A 26,909-nucleotide genomic window follows, 5' to 3' on the forward strand; every position below is an offset into this window, starting at 1 on the left:
ACTTTTCTTTTGAAACAGAAACTCACCAGCTTCATATCTTTTAGGGGTATGTCCCATGCAACTGGAGTGCTTGGGGTTGGAGGAGAAAAGTGTTACATTTGGTGTACTGGAGCCAGCGTCACATTTCTTCCTAACTCTGCAGTGAGGTCAGGTTGGCAGATTGAAATTGACTAGGGTGGGAGTATTTATACCATGAAAATTGGCAGCCGTTATGGATCAGGGTTTTTAATTTCCTGGAGAGCTGGTTTTTAAGCATTTACCAACATACTACTGGACACTGGTTCCAGAGACCATAGTACTGCAAATATATGCCTGTGATGTGGCTTTAATTCTGCTTCTCACCTAGGACTGAACATATTTTTCCGGATATTCAGTATCACTCACAGGCAGCTGCTCTTGAGCTGAAAGTGGGGTGGAGAGCAGCAACAGGACGCCACTGCAATAGTTTCTTCACCCAGGTCGTCTTTGACTGCGAATCTTGCCATGTTCACACATGCTAACATCCTGTGAGTTTTCCCACATTCACAGCTTTTAAAGTCAAACATATGTTAAAAAATAAACTGACACTGTTTCCCTCAGACATTAATACTTGTTAACACGCACCTAGATTCCCACAGCTTCATTTTCACACCTGTAATTTGATTTACATGAATAACTAAATGTTTGCTTATGTCTACTTGAAGTTATCTAGAAGAAACTACTATTTTGCTTTCAGAAGCAGATTCCTGTGGCATAGATACCAGCAGCCTACTCAAAATATTATCAGAGATGAATAATGCATTCAAGATCTACCTTGCCACAGCGACCCAGTTTCCATGGCAAAGGTCATGGGTGATGATTGTATAGGAAATAAGGACCACAGTAGGGGTAAACCAGGTTTAGCATATGACACTTTGTCACTTCCAGTCATTTGACCTCCTCCCTGCTCCCCCTTTATTGATCGGGTACAGATTTATATGCCCAGAGAAGACTGGGCAAATTCCCTTGTGCCCTGTGGATGGTGTCTCTCCGTGTCCCTGGAAAGAAAGCAAAGATAGATCAAGTCATATCCACATGGTTGGTGGAGCAGGTTAGAATAGAGTTTTCTCCATCTAGAGGTAGAGGAGAAAACTCAGCCTAGTTCATGGAATGCTGGGAGTTGTTTATTTTTCACATCCAATACAGATTTGTATTTTTAAATTTTATCCATATGCTTTTTCAGCAAGAAGAGGAGATTGAGCTTTTCTTCCAGAATTCATACCAAATGTGTTGGAGAATTGCACAAATATCTATACTATTTATTTTTCGTATAGATTTAGATGTTAATGCTTTGATGCCCAGGCTCTAAAACCGTTTCTCAAAACTAATTGGAATGAATCAAAGCTTTTCCTTTTTAAGAGTCCATCAAGGAATGAAAAGATGAAACAGAGAGATATGGTTGCGTTACCCAACTAACCTAGTGGGACAAGACTCCCTCTCCCAAATCAACTGTTTTTACTCTGAATTAATTTTTTTTGTCTGTAGTCAACAAGCCACTATTAAAACTAATATAGAGTTGGAGTAAATATCAGTAAATAAAATAGCAGTGTTTTTTTTGAGACAGGGTTGCTGTTGCCCAGGCTGCTGGAGTGCAGTGGTATGATTTCAGCTCACTGCGGCCTCAGTCTCCTGGGCTTAAGTGATCCTGCCACCTCAGTCACCCTCACCTCCCAGTAGTTGGGACTACAGGCATATGTCACCATGCCTGGCTAATTTTTGTACTTTCTGCAGAGACAGGGTTTTTCTATGTTTCCCAGGCTGGGATTATTTTTCTTTTCCTTTCTTTTTTTTAAGGAAAATGTTCAAATGTTTACATAAATTAACCTTTTTAAAAAAATTATTATACTTTAATTTCTGGGATACATGTGCAGAACATGCAGGTTTGTTACATAGGTATACACGTGCTATGGTGGTTTGCTGCACTCATCACCCCGTCATCTACATTAGGTATTTCTCCTAATGCTATCCCTCCCCTAGACACCCCCATCCCCTGACAGGCCCCAGTGTGTGACGTTCCCCTCCCTGCGTTCATGTGTTCTCATTGTTCAACTCTTCAAAACAATCAGTGAATCCAGGAGCTGTTTTTTTTTAAAAAAAGATTAACAAAATAGACTGCTATTTTTCTATGTAGAAAACCCCATCATCTCAGACCAAAATCTTCTTAAGCTGATAAGCAACTTCAGCAAAGTCTCAGGATACAAAGTCAATGTGTAAAAATCACAAGCATTCCTATATCAATAATAGACAAACACAGAGCCAATTGATGAGTGAACTCCCATTCACAATTACTACAAAGAGAATAAAACACCTAGGAATACAACTCACAAGGAATGTGCAGGACCTTTTCAAGGAGGACTACAAAGCACAGCTCAAGTAAATAAGAGAGGAGACAAACAGATGGAAAAACATTCCATGCTCATGGATAGGAAGAATCAATATCGTGAAAATGGCCATACTGCCCAAAGTAATTTATAGATTTAATATTATCCCCATCAAGCTACCATTGACTTTCTTCACAGAATTAGAAAAAATTGCTTTAAATTTCATATGGAACCAAAAAAGAGCCCACATAGCCAAGACAATCTTAAGCAAAAAGAACAAAGCTGGAGGCACCATGCTCCCTGACTTCAAACTATACTACAAGGCTGCAGTAAGCAAAACAGCATGGTACTGGTACCAAAACAGAGATATAGACAAATGGAACAGAACAGAGGCCTCAGAAATAATGCCACACATCTACAACCATCTGATCTTTGACAAAACTGACAAAAACAAGCTATGGGGAAGGATTCCCTATTTAATAAATGGTGTTGGGAAAACTGGCTAGCCATATGCAGAAAACTGAAACTAGACCCCTTCCTTACACCTTATAACTCCAGATGGATTAGAGACTTAAACATAAGATCTAAAACCATAAAAACCCTAGAAGAAAACCTAGGCCATACCATTCAGGACATAGGCATGGGCAAAGACTTCATGACTAAAACACCAAAACCAATGGCAACAAAAGCCAAAATTGACAAATGAGTTCTAATCAAACTAAAGAGTTTCTGCACAGCAAAAGAAACTATCATCAGAGTGAATGGGAGAAACCTACAGAATGGGAGAAAATTTTGGCAATCTACCTATCTGACAAATATCCAGAATCTATGGAGAACTTAAATAAATTTACAAGAAAAAAAACAACCCCATCAAAAAGTGGTTGAAGGATATGAACAGACATTTCTCAAAAGAAGACATTTATGCAGCCAACAAAGACATCAAAAAAAGCTGATCATCACTGGTCATTAGAGAAATGCAAATCAAAATCACAATGAGATACCCTATCATGACAGTTAAAATGGTGATCATTCAAAAGTAAGGAAACAACAGATGCTGGAGAGGATGTGGAGAAATAGGAATGCTTTTATACTGTTGGTGGGAGTGTTAATTAGTTCAACCATTGAACTATAAATAAATTCAAAAAATACATCTCTACAGAGACAAAAAACATCTCTACAGACATATTTTTTGAATTTCCCAGGTATTTAGGTATTGATTACAGACTTAAAGGTAATCCATCATGTGATGATGATGTGTGGTGATTCCTCAAGGATCTAGAACCAAAAATACCATTTGACCCAGCAATCCCGTTACTGGGTATGTACCCAAAAGATTATAAATCATTCTACTATAAATATACATGCACATGTATGTTTATTGCAGCACTGTTCACAATAGCAGAGACTAGGAACCAACCCAAATGTCCATTGATGATAGACTGGATAAAGAAAATGTGGCACATAGACACCATGGAATACTATGCAGCCATAAAGAAGGATGAGTTCATGTCCTTTGCAGGGATATGAATGAAGCTGGAAACCATCATTCTCAGCAGACTAACACAGTAACAGAAAACCAAATGCCGCGTGTTCTCACTAAATTAACTTTCTAAAAATGTCAATTGCTTGATTCTCACCCCCTAACACACACTTTTTTTTTTCCATTTAAAAGGCAGTGTAAAGTTGTTGAAAAAGCATAAACCTATGCTAAATTCCTGGCCTCATTACTTTCTGATCATGAGGAATTAAGCATTTCGCTGAACCTCTCTATGCCTGTTTTTTCATTTGTAGAATTGATGTAATAGTATCTATTGTCTAGAATGACTGCGAGGATTCAGGGAGACAATGTATGTACAGTATCTGATATATAACTACATCTATTAATATATATTTAAAGTTTCTTTTTCGGTGTCCAGGTTGGCAGTTCTAATTTGTAGCATGGACATTGTTTTAAAATCCTGATTTAAGATCTTATGGAAGTGATTATGGGATGAAGGAGGTAGTGGGAGTAGAGTCCTCTTACCCAATATTCAAGCCCGTTTTCTTTTGCTATGCTGTACTTTGGAAGAATGTGGCCATGTCTGTAGGGACATATTTTTTGAAACCTCTCTTAAAAATATTTTGTATTTTTTCAACAGTTTTTTCTTTTCTTTTTTCCTCTTTTACTTCATTCCTTCCTTTCTCTCTTCCTTTTTAAGGTGAGAAAGAATGTATTAGAGGTATTATCCTCTCATCTATCCTAACATTTAACCACTAGTATCCTTTCAAATTCTCTGCAATGTAACTCTGCACATTACACTTGAGAGTCATAGTGAAAAACAACCTCCAGAAATTGAAGTTATCTTTTCCCGTTAACCACCCATAGCTAGACCTGATTGTATCATTGATTTCAACCAAGCTTTGGAATTTATACCCTCCTAGAATGGCTTGTGCCTTGCAGAAGAGATTCTAGGTGATCAGCTAGGTAATTGTAGAATCTTATTTTAGGTGAAGGAGATTTTTAAATAAAAGCATAAACATTTTCATAACTGGCAACATTCTCAATACAAAGTAGTTCTCCAAAATCCAGTCAGCAACCATCAGGGATCCAGTCCCATCACATCCTTCAAAATTAAATTTAAAATGACTTAAGAGGCAGATGGGCAAGGGTCCCAGCATCCTTTATTTGTGTCAACTGTTCCCCACACCCCATCAGTTGCTTACAGCCTGTCCTCTTGGACATCTGAAGGCCACTCCTGGTGTCAGCTTGCTGCTGCATAGCTGCCATCCCTCCTGGGCTCCTCAGAGCCTCCAAGGGCCCTGGTCCCCTTTGTCTGCCTGCTGTTGTTGGCTGTGTTCGAGTGAAATCTTGCTGGCCCTAGGCCACTGTGACTTATCAGAAGAGCACACTCTCTCAGCCAGCCAGATGAGGTTCAGGCCTCTACCTCCCTCACAGAACTATAAATGCCACTCCTCTTCCCAGTCCTGGGGACTCCATGTCAGAGATAGTGGCATGTCTTCTTTATTCCTTGAAACACAAAGAAGTGGTCGTTTCATAAATTTTACCTCATTGGGTTCCTTTGCTTTTATGGGTTGGGAGGAGGGAAGGTGACAGTCTTGCTGTGTCACTCAGGCTGGAGTGCAGTAGCGTGATCATAGCTCACTGCAGCCTTGACCTCCTGGGCTCAAGTGATCCTCCCACCTCAGCCTCCTGAGTAGCTGGGACCACAGGCATGTGCCACTACACTGGGGTAATTTTAAAAAATTATTTTTTTTGGTAGAGACAGGATCTCATTATGTTGTCCAGTCTGGTCTCAAACTCCTGGGCTCATGTGATCTGCCTGCCTTGACCTCTCAAAGTGCTAGGATTATAGATATGAGCCACTGCACCCAGCCCTCCTCTGCTGTTCGCTGGAGTGATACCAATTCAGCAAGGGGGCTCTTGGCTTTATGTAGGTAAGAAGATATTATTAACAGTTATGTATGTCTCTAATTAGTAAGAATATTGAACATTTCCTTACAGTAAGTACAATTGGTTAGTTAGCACTTTTATCTGGCAAAGTCCTTGAGGAAACAGATGTGGCCAATAGGTTGCAGATGGCACACTCAAGGGGTGATTGAAGAGAAAAAGATCCTTTTACAGAATTGCAGACACGGTTAATAGAACCGTCAACATTGGTGGTGCACCCCAGGGACTAACAAAAGTAGGAAGCCATTACTACCCATGGTTTAGAGGGGAAGGGAGAGGGCACCATTACTGGAACCTCGAGAGAGCTCTCACTGTGGGAGAGGGAGACCTGTATCTTGTGCTGACCTCCTTTCTCCATAAAGGAGACTGTGACTTGTAGGAAGGTAGGGTGGGACCGGGATGCATTTCCTGAATACTCTCGTTGAACCCTCTGATTTCCTGTCACTGCTGCCCTTTGGCCTAACTCAATCAGAAACCAGAGTTCTGGTGAGTCCAGGTGCTACATTACCATAGAGGTCAACCCAGGGCACAGAGAAGGAATGAGAAAGGAGAAACAGGGAGCTGGAAGAGCAAAGTGAGAAAATGGCCAGCAGAACATTTTAACACAATAGAAAATACTAAATGGATGAATCAACTGAGTGAGTATTAAGGAAAATAAAGGCTGGATCCTGGTCAGAAAAGGTAAAGGAGAAAGAGATGAATTAAGCAGTAAGGGATCCTCTCTTCCTGGCTGCTGCCCAGGGAGAGTGGAATTCTAGAAGTTTCAGGAAACTAAGTCCTCCTTTCATTATACCTGTATCAGAAGACATGCTTCCCCAAATAAGCTCATCTTCCAATCCACAATTTGAAATGCAGATGAAACAACATACCTCACTCATAAGTGGGTGTTGAACAATGAGAACACATGGACACAGGAAGGGGAACATCACACACCAGGGCCTGTTGAGGGGTGGGGAGCAGGGCTGGGGAGGATTTGAGAGGGCTAACATTGGGAGATATACCTAATGTAGATGACAAGAAAAAAAAAGAATGGCCATAATCCAAAAATCAAAAAATAATAGATGTTGGCGTGGATGCAGTGAACAGGGAACACTTCTACACTGCTGGTGGGAATGAAAGTGAGTACAGCCACACTGTTATCCACTTGGGAAAACAGTGTGGAGATTCCTTAAATAACTAAAAGTAGAACTACCATTTGATCCAGCAATCCTACTACTGGGTATCTACCCAGAGGAAAACAAGTCATTATATGAAAAAGATACTTGCACACACATTTATAGTCGCACAATTCTCAATTGCAAAAATGTGGAACTAACCCAAATGCCCATCAACTGACAAGTGGATAAAGAAATTGTGGTATACATATGTGATGGAATACTACTCAGCCGTAAAAAGGAATGAATGAATGGCATTTGCAGTGACCTGGATGGAGTTGGAGACCATTATTCTAAGTGAAGTAACTCAGGAATGGAAAACCAAACATCGTATGTTCTCACTCATAAGTGGGAGCTAAACTATGAGGACACAAAGGCGTAAGAATGACACAATGGACTTTGGGGACTCATGGGAAAAGGGTGGGAAGGGGGTGAGGGATAAAAGAAGACTATAAATTGGGCGGAATGTATAGCTCAGATGATGGCTGCACCAAAATCTCACAAATCACCACTGAAGAACTTACTTACATAATCAAACACTACCTATTCCCCAATAACCTATGGAAATATAAAAAAGCATGGATTATTCATCTCTCCCCTTATTAGACCACATAGTGTAACTTTTTAACGTTGCCGTGGCATTTGTATACTGTCATGGCACTGGTGGGATGCAGCAGTGAGGACAACCAGGGGTCATTCTCGTGAACATCTTGGTTTTGGTGGGTTTTAGCCGGCTTCTTTATTGAAATCTGTTTTATCAGCAAGGTCTTTAAGACTTGTATCTTGTGCCAACCTCCCATCTCGTCCTGTGACTTAGAATGCCAAACCATCTGAGAATGCAGCTCGGTATGTTTCAGCCTTATTTTACCCAGCTTCTATTCAAGATGGAGTTGCTGTGGTTCAAACGCCTCTGACGGTATTAGCGTTGTAGGCTTGCTCTTTAGGTTTGAGGAAAGGAAAAGAGGGGTGGGAGTGGGGAGGGGTGGGTGGCCAGAGCAAATGGGAAAATGGAGCTCCAGGTCATTTTGCACAGACTCAGGGTTCAGCACAGAACTAGTGCCTAGCCTTTCACCTCTTGCCCTGGGCCAAGGAAAATGGAGATTAATGGAAATGAGTGATGCTAAGTTTGACAAAATTGAAGGCATTTATTTAACAAGTAGGAAGCTCATAACAGGTTATAATCCTGAGGATTGTGAGTGGATGGATCCCCCCAAAATAATCCCCCTATTTGTGATGCAATGTCTCTTCTCCTCCCAACCAGATTAAGGTTAGTGGTTGTGGGTGTTCCTCGGATTTCTCTTAGCCCTGAGGAGGTCCCTGGGTATGGATGTGGCGTGTCAGGCTCATACTGACTCCAACTGCAAACCCCTAGCACGGTCTTAGATGTACAGTAAATAATCCAAGTACATGTGGCTATAAAGGTATTCTGTCTGCTTGTGAGAGAAAGTGTACTCCGGAGCCCACTTGGGGGACTCTGGTTCTTTCTTCAGTGTCCCCTTCTGTCTCAACATGTTCCAACATGATCTATGCTTTCTATTTGCCCTGGAATATCAGATGTGGAGGAAAAAGTGTAAACACATAAAGTATAGCTATGAAGGAAGCTATTAAAAATCTTCAGATAAATACCAGGTTTTAAGCATCCAAATGAAGGTTAAATCAAAACAGTCCTTTTTAGGCCCTGCCTTTGAGGCCAATTTATGAGCCACAAAGGAAATCAGTCTTTTCATTTCATGAGTACAAAAACCAAGATGAAAAACAGCATTAATGATCATGATCACTAACCTTATCTATTTGAATGACTTTTAACTCTTTCCATTATGCAAATCTACCTGCAAGGAAAAAAATGGCCATAATTTTGGACTGGGGGGTAAATTCAGGGGTGTGCAAAGAATGTGACATAGGCACTTAAGGCAACTCTGAAAAATAATTTGAAAAATTAATTTGAAAAATAGCTTGAGCAAAGGTGGCATTATTAGAATAGTTAGAGCCTTATAAATTGCCTAGCTCAATAGAAACACCATATGTTTATGTTCTAAGTTCTACTATGTTTGTATAAATATTTTTTCCTTTACCTCGAGCTATATTTTATTAAATGGCTAAAAGATATGTGTCAGCCAACCTCTAAACTGCCCCACGATGATCTCTGTCTTCTTATATTTACATCCTTGACTGGGGCTGGACTTAGTGACTTGCTTCTCAGAATACAACGAAGGTAATGGAATATCACTTCTGAGATGAGGTCACAAAAAGACTGACTTCCTTTTTGCTTGTGATCTCTTATACACTTCCTTTCTCTTGGAGACCTTGCTCTTGGGGAAGCCAGCTGCCAGGTTGCAAGCTGCCTTCTGGAGAAGCCCATTTGGCAAGAAACTGAGAAAAGCCTCTTGTTAAGAGCCAGCGATTACGTGAGCCCCTCAACCCAATAATCTGTGAGAACCTGTGAGTGAGCTTGGAAGCAGACTTTCTCTAGTAGAGCCTTCGGATGAAACTGCAGCCCCGGCCCACACCTTGAATTCAGCCTTGTGAGACATCCTGAATCAAAAGATCCAGCTAAACCACACCTAGATTTCTTACCCACAGAAAGTATGTGATAATAAATGTTGTTTTAAGCCACTAAGTTTTGGAGGTTTTGTTACACAATAGTAGATAATTAATGTAAGATCACTAGTATGACACAAGAGTAGATAATTAACACAAGATCACAAGTATGGTATGATCAAGGAAAGAAGCATTTATTTCTATTGTGTCATCTGCCTATGAAGAACCATTGTTCCAATACATCCATATAAAATTTAAAATAATAAGATTTTACATAGTTAAGGATTCTAAAATGTGAATGAATAAATCTCTAAAAGGAACTAACTAATCAATGGGAAAGATTCTTCCAGGACAGTTCTGGTAGAAGTGAGTATGATGATCACCCACAGTACCCACTGTTAGTATCATAGAATGTTAAAATTAATCCTTGGGGCAAAGATTGACTTTGATTGCATATTTGCCTTTTTAAATCTCCATTTCTTATTGAAAGGGAAAGTTATTTTTTACTGATTTAATCTTATCACATTAAAAATATTAATTTTCATAAGCAAAATACGTTGGAATGTATTACGGAGAGGTTATTAATTAAAGCAATCTCATAAACAGAATCACATCTCTGCTCAAGTCTTATTTCATGCATGAGCTCATTTCATATCCTTTGGAGACAGTTGCTTTTCCAGGAGTAGCTCTAAACCTGCGTCACTATTGAGAGATGATCAGGTTGGCCAATGGCCAGTAGCTTGTTGATAGGAGACTTTCTCTCCTCTTCTGGCCAGCAAATTCATCTGACTGAAACTGTCTTGTCTGAAAGTGAGGCAGCTGTATGAAGTCATAGCTATAATTCAGCCTGGAAACAGCTCATGATGTTTTCTTACAGATTTGGTGAATGACTGTCCACAGAAGGGAGGTCTCACCATATGAAGGAGGTGTTGTTCTTGGGTTGAGAGTTGGAAGAAAGATACAATTTCAGCTTCTTCTCTCCATCCTTTTTTCACTAATGGCTCCTTAAATAAACTGAGTTATTAATGACAGAGTGATTTCCCTGAGGGTCTTAGAGTTTGTCACAAACACTCAATTTATAAACCTAAACCAAGTAAGTTTACACTATGGGCATATATGTTGGCAGATTATATGTAAAAAAATTAAAATTGCAGCCATGAGTTCCCCTTGTACAGTCCACAGCTAAAGTTCAGATTATGCCAATATTTCCGTTACAACCTATAACTGTCAGAGTCAAAATGGGAACAAGGAAGAGAATACCCCACAGGGGTCTGACTATCTCTGAGAAGGGTATCTTGGTGAGTTTCCTGACTCAGACTTGGATGCGAATCTTGAAGCAAGTAAGAATAAAGATCAGATTTCAAGAGGACTCAATAGATCTTGAATGAGAGATGAAATTCCTGATTTCTGTTGACGCAAGTCTGGTAATTTGCATTTCTGGCAGTCTACCACCCTGCCAGGCCTTCTGGGGCTGTTACAGAGGAAACTTCCACAGTTTTCTATTGAATCTCTTATATGAGAACTTTTGAGAAGAGCTAAAAAATCTGTTTTACTGGGGAACTTAAAGACTGTTATGGAATTATTTGGGGCTTCATCAGGGTGAATAAAATGTCTCAAGACAGCTCTTTGCTCTCCTGAATGTTGATGAATGTGGGTCCTCAACAAATGCCCATCTGATTCAGACCACTGATGCAAACTCTCTGCTGTCTTGAAGTGGCTGGCCAATAGCAGGGTGGTACCTCTGCATCAACCAGTAACCCCTTCTCAAAGAGCTGTAGCTCTGCTTTGCTGGCAAAGTTCAGTGATGATGTATGGGTTTACTGCCCTATATGAGGACAGGAAGAGTAGTTTAGAAATTATAGGCTGGAGAGTTTAGAGATTATAAGCTATGCTCAATGTCCAATGGGATAGCAGATTGGATTTATGTTCCTAAGTTTTAATTTTTTTTTTTTGTAATAGAATTATACCACCACACCCTTTGCCATGTGACTTTGCAGTGCTTCTCAAGAGAGTAAGCAGATTATATACCTTGATCCATTGACTTTGGTCTTGGTCATGTGACTTGGTTCAGCCAAAGAAACGTAGGTCGAAGTGAAAGGGTGTCAGTTCCCAGCTGAAGCCTTAAGAGATATTGTGCATTTCCTCTCACTCCTTTCTTTTGTATTTCTGCCATCAGCCATGAGAAGAATATGCCTGGGTAGTTTCTGGTCCCAGATTGAAAAGAAATATGGAGCAAATCTGAATCCAAGTTGAAGCTTGGAGCTGAGATCAGCTGAGCCCATCTGAGTTTCAGGTGATCTTCAGATTCTTGAGGTAGAAATAAATATTCATTGTTATAAACCACCAAGCTTTGGAGTTATTATGTAGAATTATTTCAGCAGAATCCTGACTTATACACCTAGGGCCTTCCATCTTCCCATGTTCAGATAATAGGGTTTTCATTCTAGCTGAAAAAGACGTTATTTATCATTTACCTCTATCCCTTCATGAGTGTACCAAACCCCTAGTAGTGAAGTGACAAACCCCTAAGGTACAGGTGTTAGATGGCAGACTCAGGGCCTCACCCTAAATTTCTATATCTCCATGTTGTGATACAGCAAAAATCCATACTTTGCTTAGAAAATGCTTTTCCAATCAAGTAATAATGTTCTATATCTGTCTAAACATTAGATATACAGTGTAATAAAATCTAGCCAAGACGATCTATGGATAGATCAAGCTGAGGAACCAGAATGATTATACACTAGTTTTAGAAATTCTTCCCAGGACATTTTCTCATCAGCCTAGACACTATATATATACATTAAACATAAGGCAGGTGTCTAGTTCCTGAATTCTAATGCTGAATGGGTGAGACAGGAAGAAAAACATTCTATTAGAGATTGGATGTTGATTTGGTCTATCCCATAGTCACCCCTTTTAAAGCTTCAGTTACAAAAATAACTGATGATTCTTTATATCTGTTTTAATGCCGACTTCAAGGGTAAGTTGAAGACTGTTATATCACCATTTCCCTAAAGAACTTCTACAGTAGGTAGAGTTCAATGGAATAAACATGGTTTTCCTTGTAGGTGGCAGGTTGATGCAGATGATATTTTGCAATTCTTTATTGCAATGACATTAAGAAAATGTGTATTACTATTAGCTAATTTGATGTTTCTTCATTTAAGTGAGTACATGGGCAAAATTCTTAACTGTTTTTAAATACCATCTCTTTACCATAAACATATCATCCTATAATTTTTCATTGCTTGACTTTTCCCCACAGAGTATAAAAGATTTTGGGAAAACCATTCCAAAGTACACTCACTTCTTACTTATAGATGGCTTAAGGTATCCTTTACAAGGAAGTGTGACAGTGAGGGGCCTTACAAGCTCAGGCTATAGTTCCCTGAAAAGGACATGAAGTGGGAGACTCAGTGCCATTTTCCTGACTCCTTGTCCTGCAGCTTCTCTCCACATGCCTCTGGAATAGGCGATAAGTGCACCATGATGGTGGTAAATTACAAATTGCAAAAATCTGACTATCTGCTACACTCCAGCAGCATCCCCCAATCTGGAACTCAGCCCCAAAACTCCATGCTGATCTTGTAAGTGGTTGCCACCTACCTTTTACTGCATGCCTTGCCTCCTGGGTGTTCTTCAGAGTTCCTGAGACACGCAGGATGCATCAGCCAGGTTTCTAACAAAAAACAGTTGACACACTCAAAAAAAGGATAATTAGAGGAGGAGTTATTGACAAGGTTGGCATAGGAGAAACACAAAGGAGAGTGCAGTTATCTGTAACTTGTAGCAACCAACTTGCTACCACTCTTAGGCTTGAAGGCTTGAGGGGAGGGAATGGTTACTGGAATAGGGAAGGAGCTGGTGAGTCTTTGAGCTGTCATAGAGGCTGCCACCTGGAAAAGGTGGTTGAGGGATGCCTCCAGCCTGAGGCAAAACAGCAGGAAGGGAGCCAGAGGCATAAATGCCCAGATCCCAATTTCCTCTGTCTCACTGATCTTCTGCAGATCCTCTCTATGGGTCAAACACAATTAGAAGCATGAGGGCATGGGGAACCTTGTTGATGCAGTCCAGAACTGCAGTGTCCTGGCAGACAGCAGGGAAGAGAAGCACAGGGAGAGGAGCTGAGGGGACAAAGCAAAGATATCTGAGTAGTGCATTCATTGATGCATCCTGACTGTACTCAGATCCTTGGAGACATTTGAATGCGTAAAATGCTTCTAAATCACTCGTGAATAACTTATACCTGGTAGTAAGGCTTTTTTTCTTCAATGACTGACACTAGTGTAAATTGTGTGGATAATTCCTTAGCTCTTTCAAATACATTTATTTGTAAATCTCTCTACCTTTCCTCCAGATAGTTTACAGTTGGGGGTGTATAAAGGTTATGTGGCTTAAGGTGTGAAACGTGGAAGCCTGTGCCAGGACCACAGTGTAGCTCTATAACTGATGGGCAGCCCAGAGAACCGTGTCAATCTCTTAAATGTAGTAAGATTTTCACTGACACTGCTAGGGATGCATGTTTTGTGTTGCTGAACCTTGTAATAATCATGAAAACTTTGTATACAAGTCGTTAACTTTAGATTTCACTTTTGTACCTAGATGTCAATATTCCTTCTAGACAACCACACAAAAACACCTTTAGATGTCTCACCTATTGCTTTCAACGAAAGCTTAATAAATGTGGGGGAAGAAATCCTATAGGATCCTTCATAAATATCAGGGAAACAAGAGCTCACGCCCTTTTCTGTAACGAAGTCGAGTAAGGCAGACATCTAATTCTATCCTTTCACCTACTGAACTACAGTAATACACCCATATCCCTGAATGGCCCCCTAAGAAACCAACAAGTAACAGGCAAGCTCTGCCATATTTGTCATCTACAGTGATAAATATGTTACCGCAAGGCGATTGTCCCTTGTCACCTTGCTGCAGAAGTTCAGGATTGCTAGGTGATGACATCAGAAGAAAGAATCAAATATTGTATTCAAAATTGGAGATGGAGTAGGATTAAACTGGAGAAAGATAAAAATGCAAAAATGTTGCATTCTGCACATACATATAGTCCTAAGGTACTCTTTGTATGTGTAATATTCATAGATATCAAGCATCATCTAGGAAAAGATTGTTAGTGTCGTGGGCCATTCAGATTCCGGGTTTTCATGACAAATAGATAATGTGTTGTCATTTGTTCTTTAAGCTCGTATGGAGTACTTTTGTCCCCAGCATTTTCCTATCCAGCAATGGGAAATGCCAAAGAAGGAGACTCTACATTTGCTCTATGGAGACAAGGGAGAGATTAATGGTCAGGAAATATACTCTCAAAACACACGAAGCAAAGAAAGAAATGCATGTGGGAGATGTAGTCATTCCTGCTTCAGAAATGCAAAGTCATTGTGAGTGAACTAAGTCAACAGAAGGTATGAGAATAGTGGATATGGATGAACACAATGTACATGGATGGGAAGTGGTGGTAGAAAAATGTGTGTGTGTGTGTTTGTGTGTGTGTTTCTTTGTATGCATTGTATAAAGAACTGGAACTAATCGAGGGCCCTGAGAGTCACCCCCTTTGCCATTCTTCTTCATTGTTTCTGTACAGTTCTTTCAAACAGGCAGTCCCAGTGCCACACTCTCCATGCAAAAGGAAATTGAGTATAACAAGAAGATTAAAGGCCTGTTTGTTTTTTTAAAAAAGGTTTCGAATGGCCATATTCTTTCCTTCATCCAAGCCAAGGGAACATTTCTCAACACTTACCCCTATGCCAACCACAAAGTCCTCAATCTAATTTTCCCCTGAATCCAATTTTTAAAGAAGAGCGTATCCAAATGTTACTTAGAAAGTACTACCAAGGTGTCAGCCGGTGGGGTGGCTGGATCACAGACCTTCAGCTTCTCCTATCCTTTAATAACTTGTGAATAGGCCTTGAAGCAAGTAGGAGAACAGTTTTTTTAATTTGAAAAATAGACACAAATAACAATGCTATTGTAGAATTTGAAAGCTAAAAATAGATAACTAACGCATATATGTTCTGCTTTAAAAGATACGATATTTTAAATACAAATTAACGCTTAAATAAAAAATATTGCTGCTTTTTGTATATGAAGCAAGTAGGAAAACAGTTTTTTTAATTTGAAAAATAGACACAAATAACAATGCTATTGTAGAATTTGAAAGCTAAAAATAGATAACTAACGCATATATGTTCTGCTTTAAAAGATACAATATTTTAAATACAAATTAATGCTTAAATAAAAAATATTGCTGCTTTTTGTGTATGATATTGATGGTCTGGCTCTTTAACCTAAGTTAGTCAGTCCAAGGATGGGGATTCTTCAGCAAATAAACAATCCGGGGTGGTATAACTAGAACCATGTGTAGAGTCTCTTACTACACATGGGGAGCTTTCTGTTTAATGATTACTCTCCACTGATAGCAGAACTCTCGAGATCACAGAGTATCTTTACCGGCAACAAAGAAGGAAAAGTATTCAGTTTCCCAGAGGATTGTTATACATAGAATTTAGGGAGAAATAAAATGGTGGGTACGTTTGTATATTATTTGTAATATACAAATAATTACTATAGTTCACTTTCGGTTGCGAAGGGACATTTTTAGATGATGTCTTAGTCTGTTCCGGCTGTTGTAACAACGTACCATAGACTAGGTGGCTTAGACAGTAGACATCTATTCCTCACAGTTCTTTAGGCTGGGAAGTTCGAGATGAAGGTGCCGGCTGATTTGGTTCCTGGTGCAAGCCCTCTTCTGGTTGCAGACAACCATCTTCTCATTATATCCCCACCTGGGGGAAAGATGATGTGTGCTTTTGTGGTGAGTGTTTTTTATAAGGGCACTAAGTCCATTTATGCGGGCTTTACTCTCATGATTTAATCACCTCCCAGTGGCCCCACCTCCTAATACCATCATCTTGGAAATTAGAGCTTTGACATATGAATTGGGGGTGGGGGTGTGGAACTCAAACATTCAGTTTGTATCCTATGGAAAATGAAAGGGAAAAAGTACAAACCAAGTCACTCTGCTTAATAACACCTTGTGGATTACAAAAAAAATCTCCTAGAAATTTGATGCCTTTACTGATTAGGCTTTCTTAAATTATTGGGACAGAGTTTCTAAAGTTAAGACAACAAATGAGTGCCTTTGGCTGATCCAAAATTGGCCTGTGGACAAGGTTAGAGGTAGGCATGCATTTATAAACATATAATCAGATAAGAAGCAGATAACTTGTTTCCTTCATTCAAGAAGCACATTCCTAGGAAGAACTAGGGCACCACATCCCATACGTACTCAGAGAAACAGCTGTGACAATTAAGACTGAGCCAGGCAGAAATGCTTTTGGTGTGGAGTCAGCACCTGGCAATCTACCAGTCTCAGGCTAAGGTTAGAGACCATAATCATTCAAACACATGCCTTGGTTGGTTCCTTGTCCACAAGTATCATGGGCAATAAGATGGCTGGGTGTTATACAAGTGAGATTTCAGATACAGACATTCCTGTAAATTTCAGCTTTAGAAAAGTTGATCCTGCCATCTGTTCATTCCAGAAAAATGAGTCCCCAATAATTATTTGATAGAACTCAACAAAGCATCCAGTTTAGATGTGGAGAGATGAGTGCATTCACATGAAAAATCATGTAGTGATAATATTTAGGTAGTTTATAGACTATTTCAGTGTTTCCATTTCTACCTTACTGTTTGGAAATGAATATTTAGCCCAGGAATTCCACAGCATGGTTACATGCTCCCCTACCTTCCCTCCCTCGCCCCCGAGGTTTTTCTCTCACAGACCCGAAGCTCTTGGCAGAAGATCTTCTAAAAATTTACTTTTGAGAATAATGAAGAGGTGTACTTCAGGTACTCCTATATGAAGATCCCCAAAACTGTCTCAGGTTATAATACCAGCCCTCAGACTTCCATATTTTACAAGCCTGTGTTATAATGGGCTTTCAGAAAAGTAGAGGAAGCTTGGGCTGCAGTTTACCAGAAGGCGGCCTTCCTGTCGACAGGGCACCTGCTTGCCACATTTGAAATTGGGTCATATGCTGTACAGAACCAGCCTCTGCCCACTCATTCCTCTGGGAATTCTGGAATTATTTGTAACTAAGTAATATGCTTTTCTTGGAAAAGGAATCAACTAATTGCTTATTTTCCTTTGGGTTTTGCAAATCTGACTAATGTTGACTCAGGTAGAATATTATAAAGTTATTTATGCTGTGGGTGATAATTACTTGCAAATACATTTATAGTTGAGTAAAGCTTCAACAAGTTTATACAATTCAATTATCTAGCCCCGGGTAATGGCTTCTCCTCCTTCTTTTAAAAAATGTTATTAATTGTTCTTAGTTTACTGTTAATGAAGATAGTTTCCTGAGTCTTACCTCTTCAGCTCATTACACAGATCATCAATGTGGAAAACAGAGACAAGGGTAATTTATATTTCTTTGTGAAATGTAAATCTGTGATGGCTTGAATCTTGTCTTTGGAATGATTTATGTGTGGAATATATTGAATAGCACAACATTTGGTAGTAAAGTAATTAAAGAAAATAGTCATTATCTCACCAAGCTCAATAGCTACTTGCTGCTTGCTTTACATACTTTCAGTGAAACTTAAAAATCTGGCAGTTCTTTATTTAAAAACTAAAATTTCTAGAAAAAGACAATCATCTACAATTTGTGAATGAATTTATTAGCTTTTTGTTTGTTTGTTTGCCAGTATACGCCAGCTACTATTGAACATGCTACAAATTACCTTTGGAAAAGAGACAAACTTTAATCTTGTCTTTTCAAATGTTAATACTAAGTAATTCACTTTTCTTTCGGTAACAGCAAATTAGATTTCCCCATCCAAGTTTTGTCTTGTCTCTCAAAATACTTTAAAATTGAGCTTTACCACCAGTAAAGGACTGGTAGTGAACAGGTTTATTTGGGAGGTATGTATTACTTGAAATAGTATTTCCAGGGAAAATTACTTGGGAATGTATGTTAACAGGTTTGACTGTTGAAATTGTATTTCCAGGGAAAATTACATGGGAATGTATGTGAACATGTTTGACTGTTCCTGTGGAAAAAGTTTCCACAGGAAACTACTACCTCTGTGGTAATAATATAACCTACAGCACACATATTTTTGTACAGTACTCCCCATCAATATTGATTTTCATCTACCTTTTTCCCCTGTAACAGGACTTGAAATAGTATTTCCTGGGAAAATGACTTTGGAATGTATGTGAATAGTGAAACGTGATATTTTTAAGTTTTATGAAACCAAAATAACATTCATTAGACAGAAAACTTAAGACTTCTTAACATTAATGTTATGCCAGATTCCTTCAGTGTAAAACAAAACAAAAATGTAACTGGAATAAAAAGTGCGGGGTGTGTATATGTGTTGATGGGGAGAGAAGGGTAAGGACACCATTTTGGCGGAAAGCAAATAGATGTTACAGCTGTTAGCTCTCTTACTGGCCATGGCAAACCATATATTCCCCAAAGATATCTGAAACAGTATGTCCCATCTCACACACTCTTCTACAAAGTGGTTTTGAAACTCCTTCCATCATGGGGTGGGGGACCGTGTCCCCTCTCCGTGAAACTGAATGTGCTTTGTGGCACTATTCAACCAATAATCTATGACAGAAGTGACACTATGAGACTTCTGAGGTTAGTTCATAAAAGGCCACCCAACTTTCCACCTTGTTCACTGTCACACTAATGCTTGGTGTCCTGGTTCTCCCTAAACAGTCTAGACTCCATGCTTTTAGGAAGTCCCACATGGAGGGACTATGTGGAGAGGCCCTGAGACTTAATGAAGAGTGCGAAAGATGCCCAGCCAGGTCCTGGTTGCTCCAGCACCCGACCTGTTCCAGCTCTAGTTACTACCTGACTGCGACTGCAGCAAGAAATTTCATGCCAGAACCACTCCAGTAGAGCCCTTCCTGAATTCCTGACTTACAAAAGCTTGGAAAGATAATAGAGTGATTGCTGCTTTTTAAAGCCAGAATTTTGGGGTGATTTGCTATGCAGCAATAGTAACTTGCACACTGACATACTGGCTCAGGATGAGGCACTGAATAGAGTGGGGATGGAGGTGCGGGTGAGGGAGGTTCACCTCTCTGTATTCCCTATTTTCTTTCTTTTTTTTTTTTTTTTGAGACGGAGTTTCGCTCTTGTTACCCAGGCTGGAGTGCAATGGCGCGATCTCGGCTCACCGCAACCTCCACCTCCTGGGTTCAGGCAATTCTCCTGCCTCAGCCTCCTGAGTAGCTGGGATTACAGGCACGCACCACTATGCCCAGCTAATTTTTTTGTATTTTTAGTGGAGACGGGGTTTCACCACGTTGACCAGGATGGTCTCGATCTCTTGACCTTGTGATCCACCCGCCTCGGCCTCCCAAAGTGCTGCGATTACAGGCTTGAGCCACCGCGCCCGGCTGTATTCCCTATTTTCACCATATTTCCTCCGGACTCAGAAATTCTGCCTCCACACCTAGTTACTCGCCATCTGTTCCCATAAAGGAAAAAAATTCCTAAACTCTGGCATTTTTAAATTAAAAAGGCTCTGCCCTACACTGGCTAGGAGCCTCTCCTTCTAGGTGTAAGACCAAAGTGATAATATCTCTGTAATCCTCCATGAGGCCTCAAGTTGCAAACCCGCTAAGAGAACCAGCTGAAGTAGGTACATTGTATCAAGCAGCAGGAGCAACTCAACAAGCCCCTAACTTCAAAAGGCTCATAGTCTTAGTAAGAGAAATAGATGTGTAAATCATTAGTTGCCTTGAGGGAAGTACTAGATGAAAGTATGTACAAAGTACCATGAGAACACAGAGGAGTTAGGTACAAGGCAGCTTGACTGTATCCTATCCTGGCCTCGGCAGGTTGCCACAGTTTTCTCTTTTTCCTCCTCCTCCTCTAGCCCTAATTAAATTGCTTGTTCCCTAATATGGAGATCCTCTTTAGCATCTCCAAAAAAATTTCAGAGATCTAATACAGAGGTTATGTCTTATTCTCAAGCAATTGAAACAAATGATGATCAAACATATATTTAGTGCACCAAATAGTCATTTCTCAGCTAAGATCAACTCATTTCTGATTTTTTTTTAAATTTCCTTTTCCACTGCAGGCCAGTCCTATTTTCTGGTGCAGGCAACAATAAATGGTTGTTGAACTGAATTAATCTTAGGGATAACTAGGATATTTCCAGAGTTTCATGATTCCTTAACCATAAAAGACAAGAATATGATTATGAAAATAAAGTTAGAGCTCTCATAACTTAGTTTATAAGAGAAGGAAAGGCAGCAGATGTGATTGATGATGGTAGGGAGAATGGGAGAGAATGTGTTTTGAAAATTAAAATATATTCCAAATTTTTGGGCTGACAAAGTTAAATACAAATCAGGCCTTTCGTGCTAAACTTTGTTTGCACTGGGTAAAGTGCAACTTCCTGTTTTGAAGATTAGGTTTTAGTAGGTTCATAAGGTCCCTTGGGGACTCACTCATCTCCTACCAACATAACATTTGAACCATTTTAAATGTAAATTAGGGAAAATATGGATTGGATTTCATTTGCAACACAACTTAAATAAGAGAAAGAAAAAAATAGATTTGGAAGTTATTTCAACCATTTGAGAGCTCCACATCCTGGTCAATTTCCATTCTCCTCTACCAGCAGGAGACCTGCCAGGCCCTGAGCCTTCATTCCTCTGTCAGGACAATGGGCATCAGTTTGACCTCTTGGAATCACTATAAACAAACACTAAGTTGTGGCTCATCTCCCTGAATTCATTGGGGAGATTCCCGTATGAAACGGTGAAAGAGTTCAAGAACAGAATACTCAGAAAGAAGGAGAATTCTCTTTCTTTGGAGTGTAATTAAGAACACTGAAACAGCAAACAACTGTTTTCTTGTGCAGTGTTCTCACACTTAAGCATATATCAGAATCCCCTGGAGGGCTTATTAAAACATGGACGGCTGAGCCACACAACCAGAGTATTTGAGTCCATAGGTCTGACCTGGGGCTTAAGAATTAGGATTTCTAACAAGTTCCCAGTTGATGCAGATGCTGCTAGTCTGAGGACCACACTGAGAACCACCATTTTGGCCAGCAGACACACAGTCATGGGTCTTCTTCAAGGAGGGTAGGAAAGCTGCATGCTTTGTATTGATTAATTCAACAGACTGAGCACATAGTCACTCTATACCCACATAATGGGTTGGATATGATTGGTTTACAATGAATGTGCCAAGGTTTCTTAAAACAATTATTTTTGGATTACTTAAGATGAAAATACCTTCACCCATTGTTGTTTACACTATAGTAATTTTCTTTTTCTTTTCTTTACCTTTTTAAGAGACTTTTATTTGAGTGGTTCTTATAAAGATTGTTGTAATATGAAAGTCATTTGTTTGATAGAAATATCAAGCTGTCTTGTCAAACACACTGAAGTAACCCAAAAATATATTTCAGAACTCGCAGAGCTTAAAAAGAGCAAAGATTATATGCAACCAGACAAAACCTATTTCTGCATTTCCTACTTCTTTCTCAGACTGCTTTGCTTACCAGACTCTCACTAAAAATCTTCAGGAAATGCAGGGATCATTTTGTTTGGAATTTTAAGACACACCAGAACACATAGTATTTACAAAGAAACTTTTACAGATACGTTAATTGAAAAGATACCATCAAGAAATATTATAATTTTGAAGTCTCCCTTTCTTGCCAATGGATCAGAATGCAAGATGAGATGCTAACCAAACAGCCCTTTTAGCTATCTTGTATTTCCATACACTAAATGTGTATTTCAGAAACCTGCTCAACCATCAGCCAAATATCAACATTAGTGAAATGTGAAATGTAACTGCTGTGTAAAAAGTTAGACTTCTGAAACATTAAAAACATTACATCCCTGGTCTGCCTTTTTACAGAAAGCACATTTGTTCTCCTAGAGCTATTCCTATAGTTCATTAATTTTCTACATGAACATTTGAAAAGGCAGAACAAGAGAACAGTTTTGTATACAGTGGGATTTGCTATTTAGGGAGAATGAGCACACTGCATTCCTGTTAACTTTTTTATTTTTTCAAGGTAACAGGAATTGTATACAAATGACAGTAGATTCTTGCCTCTTTATTTTTATCTAAATAAAAGATAACTCAAGATGAATTCTTGAGAAAGAAAAAAGCTATATACATAAGGGACTATATCTTCCTTCATTGTCTACTTGGAAACAGTAGTTGTGTTGCTATCATAGAATCAGGAAACAGGTTGTGGTAAGCTGGAAGAGGTACATATGCTGCTGTTACCATTTTACCAACAAACCACCTGCCATGCAATGCACTGACAGCAATTGATGGGCACTTCACATACACATTGCCCTGAGCTGAATTTTGGTTAAAATAAATATGAGTAGCTCCTCCATGTTTATTACATTCTTCGATCACATCGTCCTTAATCTCTGTATCCCATCCAACTTCTGTTTGAGGACTAAACATGTTAGAAGGTTGGAAACACTGTGTTGCAAGTGGCTGAATACAGGCAGCTGCAGCTAAAGCTGAAGCTTCAGTCTGCTGAGAAAGCCTTGTTTGCAAATCTGTAACAAAAGAGAATTCTGCCACAGCACCAAATGCCAAAGAGCTACTCATTTGTAGAGCTTGCTGTGCTGCTGGTGGAATCTGCAAACCTGTACCCTCTGCAAGTCTTGCCATTAACTGAAGACCACCAGTTGTTTCCAAATCAATTCCAGTCCTTTCCAGTTCATCACTATCCAAAAATCAACTAGCGCTCAAAGCATCAGTACACTCAGTAACAGGACCAACTTCTCATTGGCCTTCCTGCTAGTTCAAATCCATTAAGTTGTTCCAAAGCCTTTCTGACACATTCTGAATCAGAAAATGTAATAAATCCATATCCCTTGGATCGACCAGTTTCACTGTCCATCATCAGCTGGATACTTTCAATCCTTCTGAAAGGCTCAAACATCCCACGAGGCCTATCTTCAGTTATGTTAAAGTGTAACGAGCCCACATAAAGCCTCATAGGTCCAGCACTTTCCTTTTGTAAATTGCCATTGCTGCAGCTCTGTTTTTTTCTGCCTGTGATCCCTGTACTACGACTGGCACTCCTAAAACTCGTTGGCCAGTTAATCCTATTGCTAGAGGCACTGAGCTAAGCTAACATCGACGAAGTTCACATAAGCAATTACTTAGGAACGTCTTGAATTTCTTTCAGAAATCATCCTCACATCTGGAACCTTTCCTACTGTAGAGAAAAACTCTTCCAAATCTCTTGGTCGAATTCTTGCCGCCAGCTGCATACAGAAGACTGTCCTTGCATGCCTTTCCTTAGGAGTTAGATTATCAGTAGGCCCCTCACAGGGCTCTCGTCTTTTCTAAATGGACTTTTGCTTCCAGAACGTCGTCTGCTTAATTTGATGCTATGAGGCAATCCAGTCTTTCCTCAGATGGCACTGTTAAATTTTGGTCCGGAGTAAGGACTTCTGAGGGGCCTCTAAATCTTCGATCTCGACTTCCTGAGCGGCTCCGTCGCCTCTCTTTGCTTCTACTTCGTTGCCTTTCACGGCTTTTGCTCTTTTTCCTTTCTCTACCTCTACTTCACTTTCATTCCTTACTTTGCTTCTGTTTCGTTCATGACTACGACTTCTGCTGTTGCTTTTTTCCCTCTTTTTGCTACATTCTTCATGGCCGTTGGCACTGCTCAACTTGTTCTCATCCTTCTTGTAAGGAGCCTCAAGCATTGCTTCAATATCAATATCGTCTGCCATTTTCTCAAACGCCTGTGCGGGCTTACGGGCGCCCGTTCGGGAAGTTACTGCTGCTGCCGCCTCTACCGCTACTGCTGTTGCTACTCCTAACTCCCTAGGCCCAGGCCGCGGGACCGCCCAGCACGAATATCGGGCTCCGGGGACGGCGAGGCCCGAGCGAATCTAAAACACACGATGGCATTAGAGAAGCCCACGTGGGAGAGCAGGACTGCGGCTTCGGCAGCCCGCGTGGGCAAGCTCCCTGAAATGGCGGCCGCTGCTTCACGCTCTAGTGTCTTAGCACATTCTTTCTTCAGAGAAACTGCAGAGGTAAATGTCAGCTAGATTAAATTATATTAAATTTAACATCAGCTGAATGAAATCATCATGCATTAGTGGACTCCCAATCAATCAAACCTTACTGCATTTAATGCAACAGTTTTGTACGTTTGAGTCTAATTATCTGATGTGGGAGCGCTTTGCTAGTTCTGAATTCTACTAGTTAAATAATTTTCTCATCAATTCTTATTTGTGAATTCTTATTTATGCTCTTAGATGTTCGGTATTAAAATGCAACCGAGGGTCATTTATTCAAGAGATTACCTTCAAGCTAACAAAAGGCAATGTAGGACTCTTTACAATAACAAACGTATACTTCTGTGAACACAGAGAGATCACACCAATTCTCATTAAATAGTGACTGCACAGGATAACATAAAATTATAAGTATGAAAAGATTCTTCCTTCTCAGATCTGTACATTTCCAATCATTTTGACACTCTGGACAGGAGATTTCATATCCACCTACTTTTCTCATGTGTTCAGTCCATAAACACAAGCTTGTAGGACAATTGGCTGCCACTCTCTTCGTGAAAAAAGATCTCATATTTGATACAGATGCTTTCGGAAGGTTTCAGCCGTTGAGGTTCATGTAAAATGGGAATGTGAAGAGACAGCAGGAAGTAGTAAAAGGAGCATGGGATATGGAGTTAAAAAGGTTTGAACTGTACCCTTGCAACTTTCTTTACTGACTGACCTTCTCTGACTTCACTTCATCATCCTTAAGAGTAGAAAAAAGAAAAATAGCAATCATAAGGGGTTCTTGTGAAGTTTGGAAAAAAATTTAAGCAAAAACGACAGCAAATTATGACAATTCTATTACAAATTATAGGATTAAAATCTGTTACATGTTTTAGACCTTGTCAATGAACATGATGCCTCTATTATTTTTGATTGATGCTTTTGCAGTGTACCTCGCCACATGCTGTATTCAGATAGGTCTTCTTGGTTTTGTTTTCAATAGTTACTGTTTGACCATGAAACAAGGTACATCTCATGTGACCTATATCCAGAAAGAACTCCTTCACCCTAACCTCATTAGAACCATGCTTTATGGGATATGTCATCCCAGGTTCTATCCAAATGGACCTCTGAGAAGACAACCAGTTACATCTGTTGGCACAACTTACACTAAACGGAAAATTGATGTTATCTTTTTATTTATTTATTTTGAGATGGAGTCTTGCTCTGTCACCAAGCTGGAGTGCAGTGGCACGATCTCAGCTCACTGCATCGTCCGCCTCCCAGGTTCAACTGATTCTCCTGCCTCAGCCTCCCGAGTAGCTGAAACTACAGGCACACAGCACTACGCCCAGCTAATTTTTGTATTTTTAGTAGAGATGGGGTTTAGGCTTCTAATCCCAGCACTTTGGGAGCCTGAGGCGGGCGGATCACAAGGTTAAGAGGTTGATGTTATCTATTGATTGGGGACCTCCATTCATATGTTTTGGTCTGCTGGGGCTGCCATAAAGCATAACAGACTAGGTGGCTTAAACAACAGAAATCTATTTTTTCACAGTTCTGGAGGCTGAAAGTCTGAGATCAAATTATTGACAGGGTTGTTTTCTCCTAAGGCCGCGCTCCTTGGCTTGAAGATGGCTACCTTCTCCCTGTGTTCCCATGTGGTCATTCCTCTGTACATATCTGTGTCTAAATCTTCTCTTCTTATGAGGATAACAGTCCTACTGGACCAAGCACCACCCTAATGACCTTATTTGAACTTAATTACACTTTTCAAGAACCTAGCTTCAAATACAGTCACTTCTTGAGGTTCTAGGGGTTAGGATGTCAACATATGAATTTTGAGGGGACATAATTCAGCCCATGATACTATATATACACCTATTACTTCTTATTTATTTTATGGAATGGAGATAAAAATATTCTTATGTGAGTCCTTTTTATGCTTAAATAGTGTTTTCCATGTATTCTAGAAGTGGTTTTGACCACCAGAGGGCTCCTGTATTTATGCAATGAAACATAATTATAATAGAATGGTATGTTCAACATTAAATATAAAGTTGATTATGAAAGTTAAATAGTTGATATCTGTGTATCTTCAATGAATCAATCCTTAAGCATCCCAATGCTTAACCTGATGATGACAATGAAGATGATGATGGCTGCATTTATTGAGTAGCAACTGTGAGCCACCCCTGTACCAGGTACTTTATGATCTAATTTAATATTCTGAACTTTCCTGTTACATTCAATGTTTTGTATTATTTCAATATTATAAATAAAGTATCTATGACTTGGAGAGGTTAAACAACAAGACACAGCTAGCAAAAGGCTAAGTGGGAATTTGAATCACT

The 26,909-nt window shown here is 39.7% G+C and overlaps 1 pseudogene; it reads right to left on the bottom strand.

Moving 5' to 3' along the window:
* Positions 1-22,705: 22,705 nt before the first annotated feature.
* LOC105714299 (RNA-binding protein 39-like) lies at positions 22,706-24,276 on the bottom strand (annotated as a pseudogene).
* Between the last annotated feature and the right edge of the window lie 2,633 nt (positions 24,277-26,909).

Source organism: Aotus nancymaae, unplaced genomic scaffold (genome assembly GCF_030222135.1).
Source record: "Aotus nancymaae isolate 86718 unplaced genomic scaffold, 86718_ANA_hifiasm-v0.15.2.pri h1tg000058l, whole genome shotgun sequence".
NCBI lineage: Eukaryota > Metazoa > Chordata > Mammalia > Primates > Aotidae > Aotus > Aotus nancymaae.